The sequence below is a fragment of the Lactuca virosa genome, chromosome 3 (genome assembly GCF_052849685.1).
Source record: "Lactuca virosa cultivar CGN04683 chromosome 3, Lactuca_virosa_CGN04683_v6, whole genome shotgun sequence".
NCBI classification, from domain to species: domain Eukaryota; kingdom Viridiplantae; phylum Streptophyta; class Magnoliopsida; order Asterales; family Asteraceae; genus Lactuca; species Lactuca virosa.
In genome coordinates this window covers 289184815-289209394 of record NC_136428.1, presented here as the reverse complement: position 1 = coordinate 289209394, position 24580 = coordinate 289184815, and the positions used below count along the sequence as shown (strand labels likewise).

At 34.3% G+C, this 24580-nt stretch overlaps 1 long non-coding RNA gene across 1 annotated transcript; it reads right to left on the bottom strand.

Moving 5' to 3' along the window:
* Nucleotides 1-15927: 15927 nt before the first annotated feature.
* On the bottom strand, nucleotides 15928-17660 carry LOC145163248 (uncharacterized). The gene is made up of 3 exons (XR_013739675.1): nucleotides 17550-17660; nucleotides 17375-17459; nucleotides 15928-15999 (listed from the first exon to the last, which is right to left on the bottom strand). It is a non-coding gene; the product is annotated as an uncharacterized LOC145163248 (long non-coding RNA).
* Nucleotides 17661-24580: the final 6920 nt, after the last annotated feature.

Below are 24580 nucleotides of genomic sequence, written 5' to 3'. Positions count from 1 at the left end.
TCAAAGCTGAAAGGAATTTCAAAGAAAAGGATGAAGGGACTCATATGAAAATTCGTTTTCATGCAGTTCTTGGCAAAGCCCCTGAGGATGTATGGTCACTGATCAAGATCAAGAAGGTGATAAGCATGAAAAAGGATGTGGTCTTTGAAAACATTATTCAAAATGTTAAATATGTTGTGGTCAGGGCAAATGGAAAAACATGTGAATTCACTATTGCAGATTTTCCTCTGATGAACTTGTATGACCTTATACAAGTGGCATTGCTTCTGAAAGACAAATCCTTTTCTTTTCTGCAAAACACAGATCCAGAGGAATTCAAACTTGGAGTTGCTCACATCAAAATCTTCATTGAGAATTATTATGAGTGCCTAGCACTGACTGATGTGGAGTTGGCTACTGCAAAAAGGGAATGGAAGTAAAAGTTCCAATGGCTCCTTCGTTGACTCAGTCTGAGTTAAAGAAATATGCTGATGGAGAAATATGTTTAAAGCCATTTGGAATAGTTTTTGCTGGAAAGGATAAAGCTGGAAAAGCAAAGCGGTTTTTGTTCCAAGCTAGCGAAGTGGAGAGATATTCTACATCTCAATATACGAACTTGATTGTTCGTATGAACCACTGCAAAAAGAATAATGAAGGAGACAAGAAGGAATTGAAGAAAATTATTTCTTGGTATACTGAGGTTCGAAGAGTTTTGCTGTACTCCATTACTCTACTTACAAACTGAAGACTTCGACTTTGATTACAAAGGGGGAGATTGTAAGGGTCGAAATGTTGTAATAGTCGAAGTTTGTATTTAGGGTCTTCGAGTATTTTTATAATGTATTTTACTAGGGCATAATATTCGAAGCTTCATGTTTAGTCCTTAGTATATTTTTTGTACGTTTTTCTCTTCTATAAATAGGAGTGGTTACTAGTGTCTTAGAAAAAAAGTCTTTACAGAATATTCATTGTACTCTGTAAAATTTGCAAAAGCGTAATAGAGCCAAACAGATCATATTTACATCGGTGTTCAAATCTTTTGATTTTACTTTGAATTTACTCTCTAATTTGTTCAATACTTGATTCATTGTCTCATCAATATTTAAGTTAATAAATTAAGCATATTGTATGGAAATATGAAAAGTTGGGAGTTTCAAATAAATGTGGTGAAAGAAAAAATGCTTCCTTTATCATGTAAGGTTATATTTAAATTAACAATTTAAGTATTTTATACAAATTATTCAAAAGTTGTAGCTTTAAAATGATAATGGTTTACATACAACAACATATTAGACCTAATAAATTAAGTATAATATGTTAAAAGTTAAAAACATAACTTCATAAGTTGAAGAAAATATATTCTTTTAATATTGAAATGTAGTTTATATATGATTACACTTTAGGTTTGATAGTTACTTAACCTTATTAACCACCTTATAATCATTATTAGAAAGAAATTGAAAAGTCATGGGAGTTTCAAATGAATGTGGTGAAAGGAAAAATGCATGGAAGTTTCAAATAAATATGGTGAAAGAAAAAATGCTTCATTTATAAGTATACTAGACGAATTCCCACGCGTTGCGCGGCGCAGGTTAAAAATATATTGTTAGAATATAGTTTTCAGACATCTTTTAGTTAATTCGATTCATCAATTTAGGTTCTTTTATTATTATTATATTTAATGTTTTCCTTTTAACTATGTTAAAAAATATAAATTGAATTTTTTTTAAACATTATTTGATATTTTACTTTAGGTTTTAAATTTTACACTAAATTTTTAAGTTTATTTGATATATTAATCTAGGTTATTTATTTAACTATATATTGAAGTTAACAAATTAATTATATCATATTGATAAGTCACAAATTCTTCCATTTATGATAATATTTACAACTAAAAGCATATTTAAGTTAATAAATTAAGCATATTGTATGGAAATATGAAAAGTTGGGAGTTTCAAATGAGTGTGGTGAAAGAAAAAATGTGTCCTTTATAATATAGTATGATATGATGATTATAGTTTTAATTTTTAAGTCATTCTAATATATACAATTATTTGATATATTTATAAACCGTTTAAAATTATGTAAATTATATATCAAACGTATGATAATCTATATATAACGGGTAACAAAATGTAGGAACAAAAATGTGAACTACAACTTTTAGTAACATACAAAATACAAAAACATATATTATAACATTTGTATTAAATATATATATATATATATATATATATATATATATATATATATATAATGAATAGTAAAAAATATGAAAAATAAACACTACAACTTTTAATAACATAAAACACTAAAACATTGATTATAACATTTATATTAACTTTTCTTATTTAAATCACAAATCTCTTCAAATACATTAATATTTTTAATGAGCAAAACTTTACAACCTTATAAAAGAAGGGAAAATAAAAAGTTATTAGTGATTATTAATTAATAATCATAATTTAAAAACTTTTGAGTTGTAACTAATAAATATACATAAATTAGAAAACTCTTGAGTTGTAGTGTGAGTTTCAAATGAATACGGTACTTAGAAATGTGTATTTATTATTATTATTATTATTATTATTATTATTATTATTATTATTATTATTATTATTATTATTATTATTATAATATTCGTCTAAATAATTGGTTTTGATGCATCATTTTAATCCCTTCAATTATTAAACATGAAGATATTTAATTATAAATTTATAACATACATAGGTGCATATATATATATATATATATATATATATATATATATATATATATATATATATATATGTTAAACAAATTACACATAATATATATTTTCGTAAATGTCATGTGTAATTCTTGTCGTAGTAATATGGATAAATTAGTTTCATATGAAGAACATATCATGATAAGTCATCATAATTACATATCAAATGTTAAAAATTATGTTATCTTTTAAATATTGTCTTGTAAATATGTTGTGTAGGATAACCCAACAAAAAAATAATAGAAAGTAAACATAATCAAAATAGAAAAACTACAATCAAATAAATAAGAACATTGGGTGGTTGAATATATAAATAAAAATGTTACATAAATATACGTTTAAATCAAAAGAAAAAACTAACATTCGTCTACTTTGCTCAAACAAAAAAAAACCTATATCAGTTTTATGCATCTTCTTTCTTTATTTAACACCATTCAACCATAGAAACTTGATGACAATTCTTCACTAACCTGCAATCAAAATGTTTTTCTTGAAAAAGAAGAATGAGAAAAATATTCCAAGCAAAACATTGATGTTTGGAGAGTCACATTCAAGATTGAGTAATACATACAAATCACATATAAAGATTAAATGAGAAATTGAATATAAAGAAAGAATAGAAAAACTTCATTTGTTTGGGTTGAAAGAAAAAATCATATTACAATTACCGTCGATGCGACATAACCCATTTCTTCAAATCATCATATTTGGATCGTAAATGCTTCAACTATATGAAAACTTTTGAATCATAATATATTCAACCAAATGACGACTTTTTGTAAGAAAAATGTACTAATATAACTACATATATAATGAAGGTGAAAGGGTGTGGGGGTTTCAAATGCATGAGGTGTTGAACTTGTGTGATTTTCTTGGAATGGGATTATGTGTGATTAATTACTTTAAATGTGAAATACTTCTTCCTTGCATTGATGGTACTATTTACTCACCTTCTATTAAAATATTCCTTATAATTTATTATAAATATCAGTTTTATTTAATTATTAATTAGTACTTCTAAATAGCCTAGTAGTGATATTTTTGTGAAAACGACATGCATCAACACTCAATGCTCATTTTGATCGCTAACTAAAAAATACCATTATAAAATTGTATGCGAGATTATAATTTAATTAACTTTACAAAAAATTCAGCTCTAATTATTGATTTAGTGATATCACATGGTGGATCATGGTAAAAAAATTATAGGATCTCATGTAATAGATACCGTAAAATATCACTTGAGAATTGATGACCTAAATGGATGTCGACCCACTCAAGTAAAGTGTAAACACTCGAAATCAAAATGGAGCCTCATGCAATATTGACCTTTATTGATAGTCGGTTTGAGCAGTTGTGTTCGACTTAATATGAGTTAAGATTTTGTATGATCTTTTTTTATATATATAATGTGGTTGATATTTAGAATTACAATTATACCTGCTTTGTTTATATTCAACTTTAATATTAACATTAATCTACTTTATCATATGATTCCGTATAATGGTAATGGTTTAAATCAACATTTTGATCTGGTAGAAAAATAGTTATTTCATAGTTGTCATTTCTTTGGAAAAATATTATCATAATGTGGTGACTTCTTAAAAGATATAGATACATACTTCGTCCTTGCATGGATCGTTCTATTTGCTCACCTTCTATTAACATATTCCTTATAATTTATTATAAATATTAATTTTATTTAGTTATTAATTAGTAAATCCAAATAGCCCATTAGTGATATTTTTGTGAGATTATAATTTGATCAACTATACAATCAATTCAGCTATGACTATTAATTTAGTGATATTACATGGTGGATCATTATAAGAAACATGGAGGATCTCATGTAATAGAAACCGTAAAATATAATTTGAGAATCGATGACCTGGTGGATGTCGACCCGCTCAAGTAAAGTGTAAAAACTCGAAGTCAGAATGGAGCCTCATGCGATATGGACCTTTCTTCATAGTCGGTTTGAGCACTTGTGTTCGAATTAATATTAGTTAGGGTTTTGTACAATCTTTTATTTTTATATAATGTGGTTGATATTTAGAATTTCAATTATACTTGCACTGTTTATAAATAATTAAATATTCAACTTCAATATTAATTTATTTTATCAAATGCATCTGTATAATAATAATATTTTACATCAACCGTTTGATTTGATATAGAAAAAATAGTTATTTGACTTATTTTATAGTTAATAAAATTGATATATATATATATATATATATATATATATATATATATATATATATATATATATATATAGGAATAATGAAAAAAAAACCACTATATTTTGTCACATTTTCTAGTTTAACCACCAAGTTTTAATAAGTTACGAAGAAACCACCAATTTTTGGTAAAATGTTTCAGCACGATCATTTTTACCTATTAGAACATATTTTTAATACGAAAAAACACTATATTTTTCTAAATGTTCGGTTTAGCCACCAACTTATTGGTGGTTAAACCGAACTTTCGAAAAAATATAGGGCTTTTTTCGTACATAAAATAAGTTCTAATAAGTAACAGTGGTCACGCTGAAACATTTTACCAAAAATTCGTGGTTTTTTCGTAACTTTTAAAATTGGTGGTTAAGTCGAACGTTTGGAAAAATATAGTGTTTTTTCGTCATTTCCCATATATATATATATATATATATATATATATATATATATATATATATATATATATATATATATATATATATATATATATATAATTTTAGCGATGTAACGCATGAATTCCACTAGATTTTAAATAAAAGTTAGCTATGAGTAGGATTGGCAATGGAGCTGGTTTTAACACTGATTCGATCCAATCCCTTAAAAAATATATGGGTTTGGAGCATGGTTTTTGATTTATTTACCCGTTAACGACCTGTAGCTACTAACCCTTTTTATTAAAAGGGTCGGGGATGGATCATCATCAATTCACCCCGTTTATACCCCCAACCCCCCCCCCCCCCTCCTCCCGCGATATAAATTTTAGAAATATACATTTATATTTATACTGCCTAAAGTTTATTTTTACTTCCAATCAAAAGTACAAAGGGAAAATGTCAAAGACCAAACTATTTTAATGTAGGACTTTATGAGTCGATTTATAGACTTTCAGTCTTCTACCGAAATTCATGATGTTATTTCATTTATATTTCATCAAAAAATCACCCATTTCTTTTATGAATCAATAAAGTCATTTATCAACCGGAAGAAAATGTAAGGTTTAGGCCCCACAAATTACACAGGAAAAAGAATAACCAATAGGAGATTAAGAACAAGGATTTACTGCTACAAAACTTGGTTCTAAAATTGATTAAACAAAGCAATCGAAATACCCTTACTTATACTAATTCTAAAAGAGACCTACTCAAACTCTAAAACAATAAAATAAAACTTAAATATGGAACTTTCTTAAAATGCCCTTGGTTTAATATTCGATTAACCCAACATTCACCCCCTTAATCAGATTTGTCATACGAGCCACTCGTCGTTCAAAACAATGTTGGTTCCTTTTCGATTAGACTCACTTATTCTTTTTCACATTTAGGACACTCATTTTTATAGTGACCAAGCTCACTACATTTGTAACATCTAACGTGACTTTTATCCAGGACACGTTCTGTAACTCCCGCAGATTCCGGCTAGTCAATTTAGAGACAATAAGTGTCGAAAACGACTTTGCAACAAAAGATTATTTAGAATAAATAATCTTAACCATGTTGTGGAATATTTCACAAAGGTTCCGTACATATAAAGAACGCCGAAATCCGAGTTATAATGAAGAAGTTATAGTCCGTTGAAGTTTTACTGCAAAACCGGCACGACACCGCAAAACGTAAAAACTGAATTTTTGATAAACTACTTTTTTGCCTTAGATATCTGAATGAAAGTTGTAGTATACGTTAAACCGAGAGCGTGCATAAAAAGAACGCCTGAATCTGACTTCGTATGAGGAAGTTATGATTTTTCTAAGATTTGGCATAGCAGTGCACAGCCCGAAATTCGAATTTTAGCTCGATCGATTTTTGACCAACGTAACCTAAATAAGAATTTAAGATCTCATTAATAGGAGCTCAACGATAAAAAGATAGACGAAAATGGATTTCGTATGTAGAAGTTATAAATTTTACGCAATCATTTAACAATATAATCTTCTCCTACTGTTAAATTTAAAATTGTTCGAGAATTAGCCAATGGAGTCAAAAGGAAACTTGTAGATCTTGTCTTTACCTATGCATGGATATAAAGAACGTCAAAAACGGAGTTTGTATGCAAAAGTTATGAATTTTTAAAGATTGGTTGTTTTACATGCGTCCGGCGCCACGTGTCGGCACCAGACTTCACCTTGGAGCCTACGCAAGGCTCACGACGTGAGCACCCTTTTTCACGACGTGAATCGGCCCAGACAGCCTATAAATAGAGGTGTAAATCACCCCCAAAACTCACATCTTTCATACCCTTTCTCTCCCATTACCCCCAAACCCTCTACCTCCTTCCCTAGCATCTTTCATACCCTTTCGGCTCGGAAGTTCTGCCCCTACAGAGCCCGGCTCCTAGCTAAACCCCCTCGTAGGTAAGATATGCTTACCCTACTTTAAGTATAGCTTATATTTAAATATAGTATTGTTGTTATGAACTTATAATAAATATTTGGGTTATTATTATGACTTATATAAGTGTCGTTATAATATCTTTTTAACCACTCGTGGTACGGGGAATCCGGTTTGAAGGGCCGCTTGGGTTGTTGGATTTCAGAAGTGCTATATGCCAAAATGGTCCTACCCTCCGGTGTTTCATGTCTGGCCCTGTCTGTACATAGTGGGTGATGAGTATTGTTTTAACGCTTATATAATAGTAATAATACCAAGACTAATAATTAGTCTCGATGAACATTAGACTAAACTCTAGTGGTAATGATACTAGATTTTGTCAAAAGAAGTTGTTTTAAGTAAACGGGGCGTTGTCCGAGTACCAAGTCACCACCTTATTAGGTGAGTGCATAGTTACTTTCATCTAACACATAGATATGAAGTATTTTATATAAATTACGTGCTATGTGTGCATATTATCTGTATACTTGCTGTCTATGTTGGATGAACAATTTTATACATGTTTTAAATGATTTAAACTATATATGTATTTTATATCTACAAATATGTTGGGTAAAAACATGGGTAGATGTAATAGTTGCTGTGTGAAAAAATAAAATAATGAGAAGCCTCGAAGTTATTGTTGATCCAGTCATCTAGCAGAGTATAGATAACGACCACAGACTTTTCTAGACAGTCCAGTGGAACGCTAGCAGGCTCGCAACCTTTAGGTGTTTATTAGAACTCAATGTTCGCCATCAGTACTCCATCTCCCACATGGTTGCATTATTTGACATAAATTGCTGAGGAACCCCCGAAGCAGTGTTGTTTCCCCGATGAAAATCCTTAGACTAGGTCCCTTGTATTAGATGTTTTTGGGACGTAGAGTGAGGATAACAGGAACGGGTAATCGGGTTTGTTTGGTTGATGAAAATAATAAACTTATTTATTGTGGGTTGAAAACCCTATGTGCTCACCAGCCTCCCAAGCCTGACCCACTCGGTTTCTAGTATTACAGGTAGTGGCACTCGAGCATAGATGTGATGTTTGGATGAGGGATTACAGATTATAGGCTTATAGATATGAAATAATGTTGTAAGACTTATATTGTACTGTTTATGCTTTTGATGTGTATCGAACATGACATCCCGGGGTTTTAATATAATGAAACACATTACTTCGGAAATGCTTTGATAAATCTTTATCATATTTTATTTTGGGAACAAATTCCGCAACATTTTTCTTTAAAAGGATACTTTGATTTCCAAATAAAGCATAAACAAATCGGTCTTTTCTGGCTGTGAAAATGGGGATGTTATAGTTGGTATCAGAACATTATTTTAAGAGAACTAGGAATAAGGATTTATTTCTAGACTTAAACTTAAAATGCTAAGCGATGATCGTGAGGAGTGTGTCTAATATATTTTAGGAAGTACACCTAAATAGACACAAGTACTAGCTTAATTAGGGAAGATGCCTTAAATGTTTTTATGGGCTAAATGATTTGTGATGTTTTATGATGTTATCTTCTGATCGGATCTATGGTCTGTTGCCGACCGAATCTGGAAATTTTATGTGTTAAGATTTTTAAATGTTTAATTACGGTATTAGAGTTGGCATGTAACTTTTCGAAGTAATAAAGAGATCTATACGTCTATCGTAAATGAATATTTCCTATCTAAATTCTCGTCACTACACACCGAACGTTTAAATTGGTGTATAGATCGACATGGTAAGAACTCGAAGCGGACTCAGGAATGCTAACGAAGACGTTAATCAGCGGCCTGTGATAGAACATGCACGAGAGGTAGCAACTGCACCTGAGCCAATCACAATGGCCGGAGTACAAGCCATGGTTTGGGCTATGATGGCCGAACAGAGGGAAGAGATGAGGCAATTGCTGCTGAATAATAGGGATGAACCTACGATGCCTGTCGAACAACCAGAGCTAAATGACGGGCAATCACAAGAGGGGAACTACAGCAGGACCGTTGGTCAAGCTGATCCACCGGTGGTTAGGGGGAATAACTACGAGGACGGAGTCGAGAGAAACGGCTGCAAGTACAATGACTTTCTAACTTGCAAGCCATCGACTTTCACTAGGAAGGAAGATCCGATCGGAGTTATGGATTGGGTCTCGGAGATGGAGTTGGCCTTCATGACGTGTGGTCGAAAGGGCAAGCTACAAACCACATTTGCAGTGCGTCAGTTCAGAGGAGGAGCTGTTCGCTGGTGGAACACTCTAGGGAAGACTTTAATCCCCAACGAGCCCCTGCAAATAACTTGGGCAGAGTTCTTGATGCATTTCAAGCATAAGTTCTGCTCGGCCCAAAATCTGCTAGGGCTAGAGAACCAATCCTGACGTTGGAAAAGGGTGGTATGTCCGTTGATGAATACACTAATGCCTTCACAGACAAGATGGAGTTTGCTCTGCGCATTGCCCCTGACGAGCTGACAAAAATCAATAGCTATGCAAAGGGACTACCATGGGAGTACACTGTGCCAGTACGCCAAGCACGCACCCTTGAGGTTGCCATCTGGGTTGCTAAGTCTATCGAAGAAATGATCAAGGGCAGAACCGCCAACAAGGTTGAAGTTGGAGAGAATAGGAAGTTTGAAGGATCTTCAAGGTCTAACAAGGAGAGCAAATTCCTGAAGTCTGGAGGAGGAAGTGAAGCAAGATGGTGTGAGAAGTGCAAAAAGAAACACTCTGGAAAATATGGTGAGGAGGTGACTTGTTGCAAGTGTGGAAAGCATGGGCATTACGCCAACGAGTGTAAATTCAACAAAAGAGTGTGTTACGAATGTAATGAGGAAGGGCACTTCAAGCAAGACTGCCCAAAGAGGGAAGGGGCTACAAAGCCAAATGTCCCGCCAAAGCCGAAAGCAAGATGATTCCATATGATCCTTGATGAGGCAGCTGATAACGCAAGGAATCAGGAGTGAGGACCGATCTCCGAAGATCAAGCCATGAAGTAGCCATGTGGATATTAACATATGGTGTAGCCTGTTAGAGGCATAGTATAGGTTAAACTTGAACGTTTATGTAATCGTTTCAAGAAATAATATAAAGCTTCGTTATGTCATCTATTGTGTTAAATGATTATGTGAAAATTCTTGCATGGTGACTTGAAAAAATGCGAGACAATAATTAGGACGGGTATGAGTAGGTGTGAATGGTAGTAGAGGCCTATACTACTGGAAGCACATGACTCACACTTGGATTAGGTAAAGTCACAAGGTTACCAAGAAGCTAGTAATTGATTCCGTTTTGTTCAAGTATGTCGATACCATTGTTTCGGTGATGACTAAAAAGATGATTGTTGTTCCGACCCTAGTGGTCATATGAAATCGAGTCCGACTAAGATGAGTATGTTACGAGGTTCATAGAACCAAGATCGATGTAGCATTTGATTTAAGCCAGAAGATTGGAATGAAAGATAATCGAAGCGATCAGTAGAAGTATCGCGATCGTTGTTAAAGTAAGAAACTTGTAGCTAGAAGTACTACATACTAAAAGGTGATTATATCACATTAGGACATGAAGGAAGGTATATTCCGTTCTGGAATTTGACTCTAAAATACCAGAGTCTAAGCGTTGCATCATACGATGGGAGGTCATTAGAACGTGACCCAACGGTCTATTATGATAATCGAAGGAAGAAACTTATCTTAAGTTGTTAATAAGAACAAGGAGTCTCCAATAAGGGTCGATATTATGACAGGAAGGTCATGATTGAAAGCCTAATGTGAGACAGAGTGCGGGTGCAAGATCAAGCACCGCCTGCAGTCATGAAGACCCAAAGTCAGATACTCGTTCGAAGAAACATAGAAGTTACGGTTATTACCTAGGATGAAGAGATAACATATGGAATCATTATACAAGCCCTGTTTCATTGATGATTCTGGGACGTAATCATCCTAAGTGGGAGATAACTGTAACGCCCGCAGATTCGGGCCAGTCAATTTAGAGACAATAAGTGTCGAAAACGAATTTTTGACAAAAGATTATTTAGAATAAATATTCTTAACCAATTTGTAGAATATGTCACAAGGGTTTCGTACATATAAAGAATGTCAAAATCCGAGTTATAACGAAGAAGTTATGGCTCATCGAAGTTTTACGGCAAAACCGGCACGACACCGCGAAACGTAAAAACTAAATTTTTGATAAACTACTTTTTTGCCTTAGATATATAAATGAAATTTGTAGTATACGTTAAACCGAGAGCGTGCATAAAAAGAACGCCGAAATCTGACTTCGTATGAGGAAGTTATGATTTTTCTAAGATTTGGCATATCAGTGCACAGCCCGAAATTCGAATTTTAGATCGATCGATTCTTGGCCAGCGTAACCTAAATGATAATTGAATATCTCATTAATAGGATCTCAATGATAAAAAGATAGACGAAAACGGAGTTCGTATGTAGAAGTTATGAATTTTACGCAGTCATTTAACATTATAATCTTCTCCTACTATTAAATTTAAAATTGGTCGAGAATTAGCCAATGGAGTCAAAAGGAAAGTTGTAGATCTTGTCTTTATCTACGCGTGGATATAAAGAACGTCAAAAGCAGAGTTCGTATGCGAACGTTATGAATTTTTAAAGATTGGCTGTTTTACCGGCGTCCGACGCCACGTGTCGGCACCAGACTTCGCCTTGGAGCCTACACAAGGCTCACGACGTGAGCACCCTTTTTAACGACATGAATCGGCCCAGACAGCCTATAAATATAGGCGTAAATCACCCCCAAAACTCACACCTTTCATACCCTTTCTCTCTCATTACCCCCAAACCCCTACCTCCTTCCCTAGCACCTCCTAGGTGCTAGAGGTGAGTCCCGGAGCGCCGAAAGGCTCCGAGAAGAAGAGCTTTCGGCTTGGAAGTTCTGCCCCTGCAGAGCCCGGCTCCTAGCTAAACCCCCTCGTAGGTAAGCTATGCTTACCCTACTTTAAGTATAGCTTATATTTAAATATAGTATTGTTGTTATGAACTTATAATAAATATTTGGGCTATTATTATGACTTATACAAGTGTCGTTATAATATCTTTTTAACCACTTGCGGTACGGGGAATCCGGGTTGACGGGCCACTTGGGTTGTTGGATTTCAGAAGTGCTATATGCCAAAATGGTCCTACCCTCTGGTGTTTCATGTCTGGCCCTTGTCTGTACATAGTAGGTGAAGAGTATTGTTTTAACTCTTATATAATAGTAATAATACCAAGAATAATAATTAGTCTCGATGAACATTAGACTAAACTCTAGTTGTAATGATACTAGGTTTTGTGAAAATAAGTTGTTTTAAGTAAACAGAACGTTGTCCAAGTACCAAGTCACCACCTTATCAGGTGAGTGCATAGTTACTTTCATCTTACACATAGATATGAAGTATTTTATATAAATTATGTGTTATGTGTGCATATTATCTGTATACTTGCTATCTATGCTAGATGAACAATTTTATACATGTTTTAAATGATTTAAACTGTATATGTATTTTATATCTACTAATATGTTGGTTAAAAACATGAGTAGATGTAATAGTTGTTGTGTGATAAAATAAAATAATGAGAGGCCTCGAAGTTATTGTTGATCCAGTTATCTAGCGGAGTATAGATGACGACCACAGACTTTTCTAGATAGTCTAGTGGAACGCTAGCAGGCTCGCAACCTGTAGGTGTTTATTAGAACTCAATGTTCGCCAACAGTACTCCATCCCCCTCTTGGTTGCCTTATTTGACATAAATTGCTGAGGAACCCCCGAAGCAGTGTTGTTGCCCCGATGAAAATCCTTAGGCTAGGTCCCTTGTATTAGATGTTTTAGGGACGTAAAGTGAGGATAACGGGAACGGGTAATTGGGTTTGTTTGGTTGATGAAAATAATAAACTTATTTATTGTGGGTTGAAAACCCTATGTACTCACCAGGCTCCCAAGCCTGACCTACTCAGTTTCTTGTATTACAGGTAGTGGCACTCGAGCATAGATGTGATGTTTGGATGAGGGATTACGGATTATAGGCCTGTAGATATGAAATAATGTTGTAACGCTTATATTGTACTGTTTATGCTTTTGATCTGTATCGAACATGACATCTCGGGGTTTTAATATAATGAAACACATTTCTTCGGAAATGCGTTGATAAATCTTTATCATATTTTATTTTGGGAACAAATTCCGCAACATTTTTCTTTAAAAGGATACTCTGATTTTCAAATAAAGCATAAACAAATCGGTCTTTTCTGGCCGTAAAAATGGGGATGTCATACGTTTATTACCATCTCGACTTCTCCCGGACTCCCGACCTCTTCCCCGGCCACGTTTAAAGTCATCCCGATTTGAACTTCCATTGCCACAATGCTTACAAACATGTGACTTTTCCTCACTAGCCAACAACAACCCACCTTGAGTGTCCTCCACTTTCTCAGTTCCTCTTATACGCTCCTCGTATGCCTTCAATCTACCAACCGCTTCATAAAATAACATCAAATCCAACTCGAAACATTGCTCTATTGAAGCTACGATTTGAAGAAACGACTTAGGCATCGAATCAAGTAACCTTTTCACCAAATCACCTTCTTCAAACTCGTAACCAAGACTCCTTACTTTTGACGCTAAACCGGATAATTTTGTTACAAAATCATCAACAGTTTCACCCTCCTTCATGCATAAACTTTCAAGCTCCCTTTTTAAGGTTGCAAGTCGATCCGTTCTCACCCGATCCACTCCCAAATACCATGTTTTTAGCCCATCCCACACTTGTTTTGGGTCGGCATAACTCGCCATATGCAACACCATATCTTTAGGTATCGCTTGAAACAAAAAAGCAAGAGCTTGTTTTGAATTCTTTTGATCCGATGCTCACCTAACGCCTTTGGTTCGACTGCCTCCCATATGTCGTTGCATCCATAATCGACTTGACTTTGACTGTGACAACCCGAAATTTCTATCTTATAAGCCAAGCAAATCAATCAAAGTTAGACTTGTATCTGTTGCCTTTTAGCCGTGCTAAGGGTTATTCTGTGAGTTTTTAAGCCTCGTACACTTAGGACTTAATGCTATGAATTGTGAGTAAGGATTTTATGAGTTTCATATTGAGCCAAGTTCATCCATCAAGGGATGTTTACGGCCCAAAGTGGGTTTACGGCTGTAAACCCAAGCTTGTCCGTAAACCCCTTCCTTCTAGTATAGGATTCCTTCATTTCTTCCTCATTTCTCACATCTTCAAGGCTGAAAACTCATTTCTCTCTCAAGTATCATCAAGAACACTTCCATTTCTCTTCAAAGTTGTAAGTGATTCTTCCATTCTTTCTTGATATCCTTCTTATTTAAGTGATACGCTATGATTTCATCCATGAATTCATCTCTTTTGGGTTTAGATCTTTAAATCACCAAGAACACACACTTGTTCTTTGGGCCGTAATCACCATATAAGCTTCCAAAACATAAGTATCCTTTCCATATACTAGTTATCCATTAAAAGCTCTTGAATTACAACCAAGAAATAACCACTTCATGCTTGATCTTCAAGAGTTTACGGCCGTAAACCCTTCAAGTGGCCGTAAACCCTTCATAAGATCATGGTGGCCTTGAACCCTTCAACCCATGGCCCTAAACCCTTTAACTTCATGTGGTGACCATAAACTCCTTGGCCGTAAACACTTCATGTGTGGCCGTGAACACTCCTTGGCTGTGAACACATCATTGTATGGCCGTAAACACCCTTTTCTACAATCATATGTGATTGTAACACTTCATTCCAAGTGTTTCCTAGCACCTAAGGTTGTTCCCTTATATGATTAGTTGTTATATATATACATATATGTGTCATTATATGCTTACTAGGATCCGTTGTGCTCAACACATCACTTGGCATACTTAGCATCCTATATCTATCTTTCATTCGAATCACTCACTACAGGTGAGTTCATACCCCTAAACTTATATTTTAATGATTTTAAATGCTTTTATGGGGGGGGATACAAGTAGAAAACAATATAGTTGTATAATCAATCACATGTGATTTATAAATATCAAAACAAGAGATTCCTTATACTTCAAAACTGTGTTATCAAACAAACTGTTTCAAATCATTTTATAAACTGACATCAAGTCATTAATAACCATTCAAATGGTTAAAACCCTTTTCAAATGATAAACTCTTTAAATGTTTTACAAACCTCTTTTAAACATATATATTGTCAACATCATGTCTATATAGATATAGTTATATAAACAAGGTTGAAAGGGCTTAGGACTGATAACTCGCTTTATTTCTTGTTCCTTGTTTGGTTGTGGACTTAGGGTATCGGTTGTTTGTCCGAATGTCGTTTGAATCTTAGTTATATATTATGTATATGTATATAGATATAAAAGTACCTTCAATTAGTTCAATACCTTTGGGTAGCAAAGGTGTACAAATGTCACACCCCCAAACCAAGGATGGCGGAAACGTCCGGGGGTGGAGGACTTCATGTATAGTATCATAACAACAATTGTAATAGTAATTCAAGCAAACACAACCAACATATATATAATTGAAAAAGTTACATCATTGTATGAATTACATCTTTACGAATCAATTACAATATGTTGACAAAATATGAAATAGTAGACGCCTTAGCGTCCCATCCTCAAAAGCACTTGATTACCTGTTTAATGATTTCCTGAGAATACAAGTTGTTTGAAAAAGTGTCAACACAAAGGTTGGTGAGTTCATAAGCTTTTGTTTGGTATTATTAAAAGCCTTTCGTTTGTGAAAGTAGTATTTGTGTTAGAAAATCCAATATTTTCCTTAATGTGTAAATGTAGTCTTAAAACCCAAAGACCGAAATGTACAAGTAATTTGTCATATTTATAGTAAAACAATGCAAGTTTAAATCGACATAAACTCGTTAAATTTTAATGAAGTTCCCGTAAATTCCAACGTTTATTAATACTTTATGTGAGTTATTATAACCATGCTATGACCTAGTTGGCCTGAAACGACGTTCTTCAGGCGTCGGAAATGTTATGACATTTGTCACCCCAGACTTGCCGGTCTAGCTGTTGCATGCAGCTTAGGTGTGGGTTTGTCAAACCCAATATAGATCTATACACAAGTATCACGCTCTCCCTCAAGGAGACTCTGGTTACAATACAGGACTTAATGGTAATTTGAAGTAAATGTCTCACAAAGTCATTAACGGAATTACGTGTTATGAAAACTTGGTACCGTATGGCCGTACCTTGCTTAATGAAAATATCATTTGTATAAATGTACCCTTTTTAAATGTATTTGTTATGTAATGTATCATAAACTATACCTATTATAGTTTATCAACCAAGAGTAGTACGTGGTAATGTATGCAAACTATATTCAAAATAGTTTATTAAATGTTTGAATGTATCGATTGTACTTTGATTATAATCACTTGTTATTCTTTATATTTTATATGACCAAATCCATTTGTAAACTGATGTGTGTCTAAATATTAAGATAAAATGTCATATATTGCAATAACATATAATCACATAAAGATATACACCTTGCTCAACATGTTACAAGGTGAAATGAAATTAACAGCAACTTTTCGTTGAAAAACAGTTTCTGTTACTGTTCTTACAAAATTTATAAAAAAATCATCAAAGCTCTAAATCCAAATCCGCAAATTTTGAGAGTTTGGAATATGAGTCTAGTTTGTTCGTAAATTTTACCATGATTTTTAGTGATCTCTAACAGAGGTGAAAATGTTTATAATCACAGACTGGTCCGGGTTTGCCTCTGAAATGACAGGCAGTTTTGTAAAAATCACCATAAATTGTAGAAAAATCATATGGAGATGTGCAAGTAGCCATTTTAAAGCTAAGAGTTTGAACTACTTGTACCTGGAACAGTTTTGAAAACTAAAATAGTTAAGTTGACCAAAACAGTCCGTGATTAACGTCCATCTTTTCTGATGTAATCTGTTAGAAAAAGTTTAATTGTGTTCTTGATGATTTTACTTGTATTCCCCCCTTAAAACTTAAGAAAAACATGTAAATGTAGGGGTATGAACTCACCTTATGTGATTTCAGTAGATGAAAGTGAGATAGAGGAAGTGTTCAACCCAAGAACACTAAGAAGATGTCTTGATGATTCGAGAATCTAACACCGAATAAGATGGAATTTGTGTAAGATATCAATGATTTGAGTAGAATGAAGTTTAATAATTATGTGAATGATGAAGATACTTACCAATTGAAGGAAGAAATCCCTGGAGAAAGCCTTGAAGTTCTTGAAATTGAGAGAAAAGATGAGAGAATTTTGGAGAGTGTCCTTTGGTTGCTAAGTGTAGAATGAAAGAACTTTATGGAGAATGAGGAGAGAGGATCAATCCTCCAGCTCTTAGAACATGGGAAGAGCTGGAGATTGGGTGTAAAGGTCCACTAAGGTGACAAGGAGTAGTGGGAAAGAGTGGATGATCATAGAGTGAGGTGGTGGTGGCTTGCTTTTGTCATAAAATAAGGAAAAGCAAATATTCCCTCAATAATTAGTCCAACCACCAATTCTTTTAATACATTTTTATAAAAACCCTGGAGATTTATATATTTTGGGGCCTTAGTTTAAAAAATAAAGTTTTGGGTGAAAATCCCACGTTAAAATAATGAAAAACGGAGTTAAAACGAAGTCGTAGTCGAAAAACCGGAAACATTATGACACGCAAACATGCATGTCGTCTTCTTTTATGACAGGGGCTTCCTTGATACTCATTGCGTGTCATCAACACGCGAGTCGTAAGGTTACGACAGACAAATGTGTGTCGTCTTCCTTTATGACAGGGACTTCGGTCCTGAAGCTTCAGTTTTGGGTCCTTAAGCCTATTTTACCCGTTTTTACCCCGTTTCAAGTGGTTTTTGACCCAGTTAAGGGTCGGGATGGCCCGAATGATTACAAAAAATTAAAGGAACTTTTGAGAGAGATTTGGGAGAGATTCGGGAGAGATTTGGGAGAGATTTTAATAGAGAGAGGTTTAGTGAAAGAGATTGTGAGAGGTTTCGTTTGTGATCTTTTTGAGTGTCCGGCTTCGCAACGAAAGGTCCATAAACCCCGTTAAGCCATGATTTAGTGTCTTACACAATCCCGATGATTGTGCAATAGTGTTTTATCGCTTTGGTTTGTTGTTTAGCACTGTTAAGGCTAAGGAAAATCAAACACATGAATTTTTCAAATGATGTTTTCTCATTGAAATAGCGAATTGTATAATGTAAACCCTAACATACAAGGGTTAATGGAGTTGACCGGTTTGACTTGTTGACTTTGTTTGACTTTGACTTGAGCGAAATTTGACGGTTGTCACATCATCCCCCCGTTAGAGGGAATTTCGTCCCGAAATTTGCATTTTGACTGGGACTTCAAGAGTTTGGAAAAAGATGTGGAAAACTTCTCGTAGTACAAGAAATTGATTATGGCGAGGAACAACCTGCCTGATGTCACATGACGACCTTGGAAATTTCTTATTGTAACTTGAGCTGAGTCAATTTAAAAGGAGTTTATTGTTTTAGGATGATAGAATATTCTATGTGTGCTTTTATACTCCCTGTTTTATCCTTGGTATTACCACTATGAATATTTTATAGTTAGCGAGTTCCATCATTACGAATGTTTCAACAAATTTTGACGAAATTTGCATTATAAGTCCTACTAGTTCTTTTATAGTCGATTGGTGTAAACTAGTCGTATATCATTAAGATTGCAAGGGCATTTTGGATGGGTGACCCCGCCTTAAGCCCACAACCAAACAAGGAACAGGGAATGAGGCGGAATCACACATTCTAAGTCCATAGAATCTTAATGATATATGACCATAACGTTTACACTAGCCATCATAGATTCCAGGGGCGTAGTATTATTGGGGCCAGGAGTAGGAATTGTAGTTCAAAATAAAATTGTTATAAGCCTGCTATCTTCAAACTTGGGCTTTGGCCCCTCCCGATTCCTAATCAGAATGGTCCAATACTCTTGCCCGCTCCAAGTCGAGAGTTGATTCATGTGGCTTGAGCTTAGGCTTGGGTCTTAGAGAAAGAGGCAATGCGTCAGGCTGGCTTCACAGAGCTGCAAAAACTCTTCTCTCTCGACAGTGGATAGATAACATGTCTCGGCTCTTCAGGCCCACATTGCCTACTGGGCCAACTCAAATGAACATCCACTTTGTTACCCCACTTGGGTTATAGGCAAGTGTTACCAAGCCCGATATCAAGAAATCAAAATCGATTCATCCCTATTTGCCCAATTCGCTGCCTATCTCGCCTGCTGTTCGTTTCTCGCTGTCTCGCTAAGTCAGTCGCCTGGTCTCACTCTCGCCAATCGCCATCGCCTAATGCCCACATCCCTATTCACACTTCACAGAAATCAGGTATGTAATCCCGAGACCCATATCCTGTTCAGCTGTTCTTTCCTTTCTGATTGTAAGATTGTTGATTGTTGGTGTTGGAGTATTGCACTGCTGCTGCTGTTTTCAGTCAATCCGTTGCCTATTTATGCGTTACTACTGTCTTACTGAGTTCCTTTTTAATTTGGCTGTCATTTGTGATTTGGCGATTTTCCAATTTGATTTACAAGTTATGAACTTATAGATTTGGTTATTGTTAAATGAGTTATTGGTTATTGCTCAAATTTTGATTTTGATTTTTTTTTTTTTTTTTTTGTTAATTTCAGTTTATAATATTTTCGGCCCCCTCCCCCAAGTTAATTGTTCAAGCTCCGCTACTGATAGATTCACTGGTAAAAACCCTGAGTTTTTACATAGATGATAAGACTTATTTGGGTTTTGCCGTGTTCCCAAGATTCATGGTTTATAGACTTGAATAGATGCTAGTTTTAGTAATAAAAAGAAATTTAGAATTTAAATGTCGATGTTAGATGCTTGTACTGATATTTAAGGGGTTAAAAAAAATAAAGTTTTATTAGTTACCTATAGCGACACTCAAGTCATAATTTGCATGTGAGAAGACTTGGAGTACTTTCTAATGAAAAGTGTGCTACTGGGGAAATTCGAAACTGGTACGTAGCTTCAAAGTCAAGAATATACAGTAGGCATGTGATGCATTAAATGCATGAGGCACAAAAGTCCTAATTTGCAGCAATATATACGTATATGTGTGTGAATTGAAGAAGAAGGTTACGGCTCAAAGACCATTCATTTCCTCTTTATTTTTTATTTATTACTCCTCCCACTTACCTTATATAAATCATCACAGAAGAAGGTTACGGCTCAAAGACCATTCATTTCCTCTTTATTTGTTATTCGTTACTTCTCCCACTTCCCTTATATAAATCAGCACATTCTTACCGCGACTCTTTAACTTCTCCCTCACAAATGGATCCGCCTGCAGATCATCAAAACCCCATAGATGACCTCGATCGGTTTCAGTACTTTGATCATCAGTATCTGTTCAGGTATATATAAATGTCACTCATTACACCATCTTTCGCACCGAAAAGTGATTTTGTTTATATTGATCAAAACATGGTTTGATTTTTGCAGTGGTGACCTGCTCAACCATCAGGATTTCGAGTTGTCGGAAAAATCGCATGAAGTGCTCGATCAGAATGTTTCCACAGTACTTAACAAAGATCAAAACATCATTTCTAGAAATGAGTTTCATGATCTTGATCCCCTTGAAGACATAAGCTTATGGGATTGTTGGGAGGATGGTAATTTACCATTGGTTAGTTTCAGTGAAGACTGTAAATCCGGTGGTGAGGCTACAGGTAGTTCTAGTGCTGCCACCACTGATCACGGTGGCCGGAAGGTGGCAAATAGATTGAGACCATTGGAGTTTGAAGAGATAGCGAAGTACTTTGAGATGCCGATAATCATGGCAGCAAAGGAACTAGGGATAGGGTTAACATTGTTGAAGAAAAGATGCAGAGAGCTAAACATAAACAGATGGCCTCATAGAAAACTTAAGAGCCTTCAATCCCTCATTCAAAATGCCAAGGTAAACTACGATAATAACCTTCTATACATTACTCATGCATGTATGCATGCACTTGGTAACCAAAGTAGTTTTGGTATTTTCTAAAATTTTAATTATTAGTTTCTTTATAACATAAACATAGGCCCTAGGCATATGCCACATCGAATCAATTGTTTTACTACGATTTCTGATTTATATTTACATAAACTTAACTCATTGTAAATTTTATGAACTCACACGAAAAATATATTGCATCTACCTAAAAAAACTAGGAGTTGGGATTAAAGGAGGAGGTAGAGACGTTAGCAGGGCACAAGAAGATGATGGAGAAATTGCCAGGTATGGAACTGACAGAAAGAACAAAGAAGCTTAGGCTAGCTTGCTTCAAAGCTATTTATAAGAAGAGAGGACTTAACAATCCTTAGTCCTTACCTTTTCTTTTAGCCATTTTGTTATCATTAGTGGATTTTAATCTACATTGTATGTGTTTTTCTCTTGATAGTTTGATACTCTTTTTTTTTTTTTTAGTTTCATTTTATGTATTTGTCTATTGATTTTTAATGCAGAAAATTTTGTATAATTTGGGTATTATAGTTTGTATTATGTATTTAGCCATATTTTAGATTGCCGACACGACTACGCCGACGACTCTATACCAGAGGTCTATATAAATAGACTTATGAATTTAGTAGGAATAACTTGATTATAATCTTGTGATTTGTTCCATGTCTGATCCACTCCTAAGATTCTCTTGACATGCCCCCAGTTATATATAATTAAAATTTTATTAGACTGTTGATCCTAATGAGTCTACCCTAAGTCCACAACCAAACAAGGAACAGGTCCTAAGGCGGACTCACCATTTCTAGGTCAATCATTCCTTAATTACACATAACTTCGAGGTACACCTAAAGAATCTTAGAGTTACCAGTTGTAAATTGTTTGTAATACCAAGTAGTGAGATTCAATGAAATAAAATGCATGCCTATTTCATTGATAAACCTTTTAGTAAATATCCTTACCATTTATATACACATGTATATTTTCGCACTTTAGTGAACTATTCTTGGTGTTTCTGTTAACGTCTTGGAGATGGAGTTATGGTAGTGGGTAGAAGTAGGTTTTGTACGGGCGTTAAAATTTACACATCATGTTGCTCCTGCGAGAATAGGGGTAGAAGAGATAATTAATAGACGCCTAATCCTATAATTACTTATAGGGGTGATCCTTATTAGTTACGTCTATAATCACGTAGTGCATATCAGTTATACATAATTTGAGATAGAATAGACTTTCGAATAAATGACTCTACTCTAAGTCCACAACCAAACAAGGAACAGGAAGTAGAGCAATAGTCATAGATTCTGAGTCTATAATATCTTTAATTATGTATAACCTTGGCGTATGCACTCAGTTATCATAGGCCTACTAATAGAGGTCTTTAGTTTTCACATAAGTTGGTTATAGTATCACCAAATACTCCTATAGTATTTTTAGCTATTTAGATTCGATTCTTAAAGTATTCTCTGTAGGGTGTAGTTAGGTTGATAGATTTGTTGCCCATTATGACTATCCCCCAGTATATGTAAGTCACTCCTCGGACAGATATAGTTGATCAGGCTATATCCTTCCCAGACTTGATTTACATATACCAAGGCATACCCATAATGTACAACTCCTCTTCTTTTATTTTATGTTCTTCTAGTTATGACACTATATGAGCATGTATGCATGTATTTATACTTTTAATAAAAAATCATTTATTTTCTAAAAGTATATTTATTTGAAAAATGCACAAATCAGAGACTATTAGTCCCAATTGTGTTTATAGTTTGTATATCTTATGTGGTTTGATATACTTAATTCACTATAAACTGTGCTCTGATACCAACCTGTCACACCCCCAAACCAAGGATGGCGGAAACGTCCGGGGGTGGAGGACTTCATGTATAGTATCATAACAACAATTGTAATAGTAATTCAAGCAAACACAACCAACATATATATAATTGAAAAAGTTACATCATTGTATGAATTACATGTTTACGAATCAATTACAATATGTTGACAAAATATGAAATAGTAGACGCCTTAGCGTCCCATCCTCAAAAGCACTTGATTACCTGTTTAATGATTTCCTGAGAATACAAGTTGTTTGAAAAAGTGTCAACACAAAGGTTGGTGAGTTCATAAGCTTTTGTTTGGTATTATTAAAAGCCTTTCGTTTGTGAAAGTAGTATTTGTGTTAGAAAATCCAATATTTTCCTTAATGTGTAAATGTAGTCTTAAAACCCAAAGACCGAAATGTACAAGTAATTTGTCATATTTATAGTAAAACAATGCAAGTTTAAATCGACATAAACTCGTTAAATTTTAATGAAGTTCCCGTAAATTCCAACGTTTATTAATACTTTATGTGAGTTATTATAACTATGCTATGACCTAGTTGGCCTGAAACGACGTTCTTCAGGCGTCGGAAATGTTATGACATTTGTCACCCCAGACCTGCCGGTCTAGCTGTTGCATGCAGCTTAGGTGTGGGTTTGTCAAACCCAATATAGATCTATACACAAGTATCACGCTCTCCCTCAAGGAGACTCTGGTTACAATACAGGACTTAATGGTAATTTGAAGTAAATGTCTCACAAAGTCATTAACGGAATTACGTGTTATGAAAACTTGGTACCGTATGGCCGTACCTTGCTTAATGAAAATATCATTTGTATAAATGTACCCTTTTTAAATGTATTTGTTATGTAATGTATCATAAACTATACCTATTATAGTTTATCAACCAAGGGTAGTACGTGGTAATGTATGCAAACTATATTCAAAATAGTTTATTAAATGTTTGAATGTATCGATTGTACTTTGATTATAATCACTTGTTATTCTTTATATTTTATATGACCAAATCCATTTGTAAACTGATGTGTGTCTAAATATTAAGATAAAATGTCATATATTGCAATAACATATAATCACATAAAGATATACACCTTGCTCAACATGTTACAAGGTGAAATGAAATTAACAGCAACTTTTCGTTGAAAAACAGTTTCTGTTACTGTTCTTACAAAATTTATAAAAAAATCATCAAAACTCTAAATCCAAATCCGCAAATTTTGAGAGTTTGGAATATGAGTCTAGTTTGTTCGTAAATTTTACCATGATTTTTAGTGATCTCTAACAGAGGTGAAAATGTTCATAATCACAGACAGGTCCGGGTTTGCCTCTGAAATGACAGGCAGTTTTGTAAAAATCACCATAAATTGTAGAAAAATCATATGGAGATGTGCAAGTAGC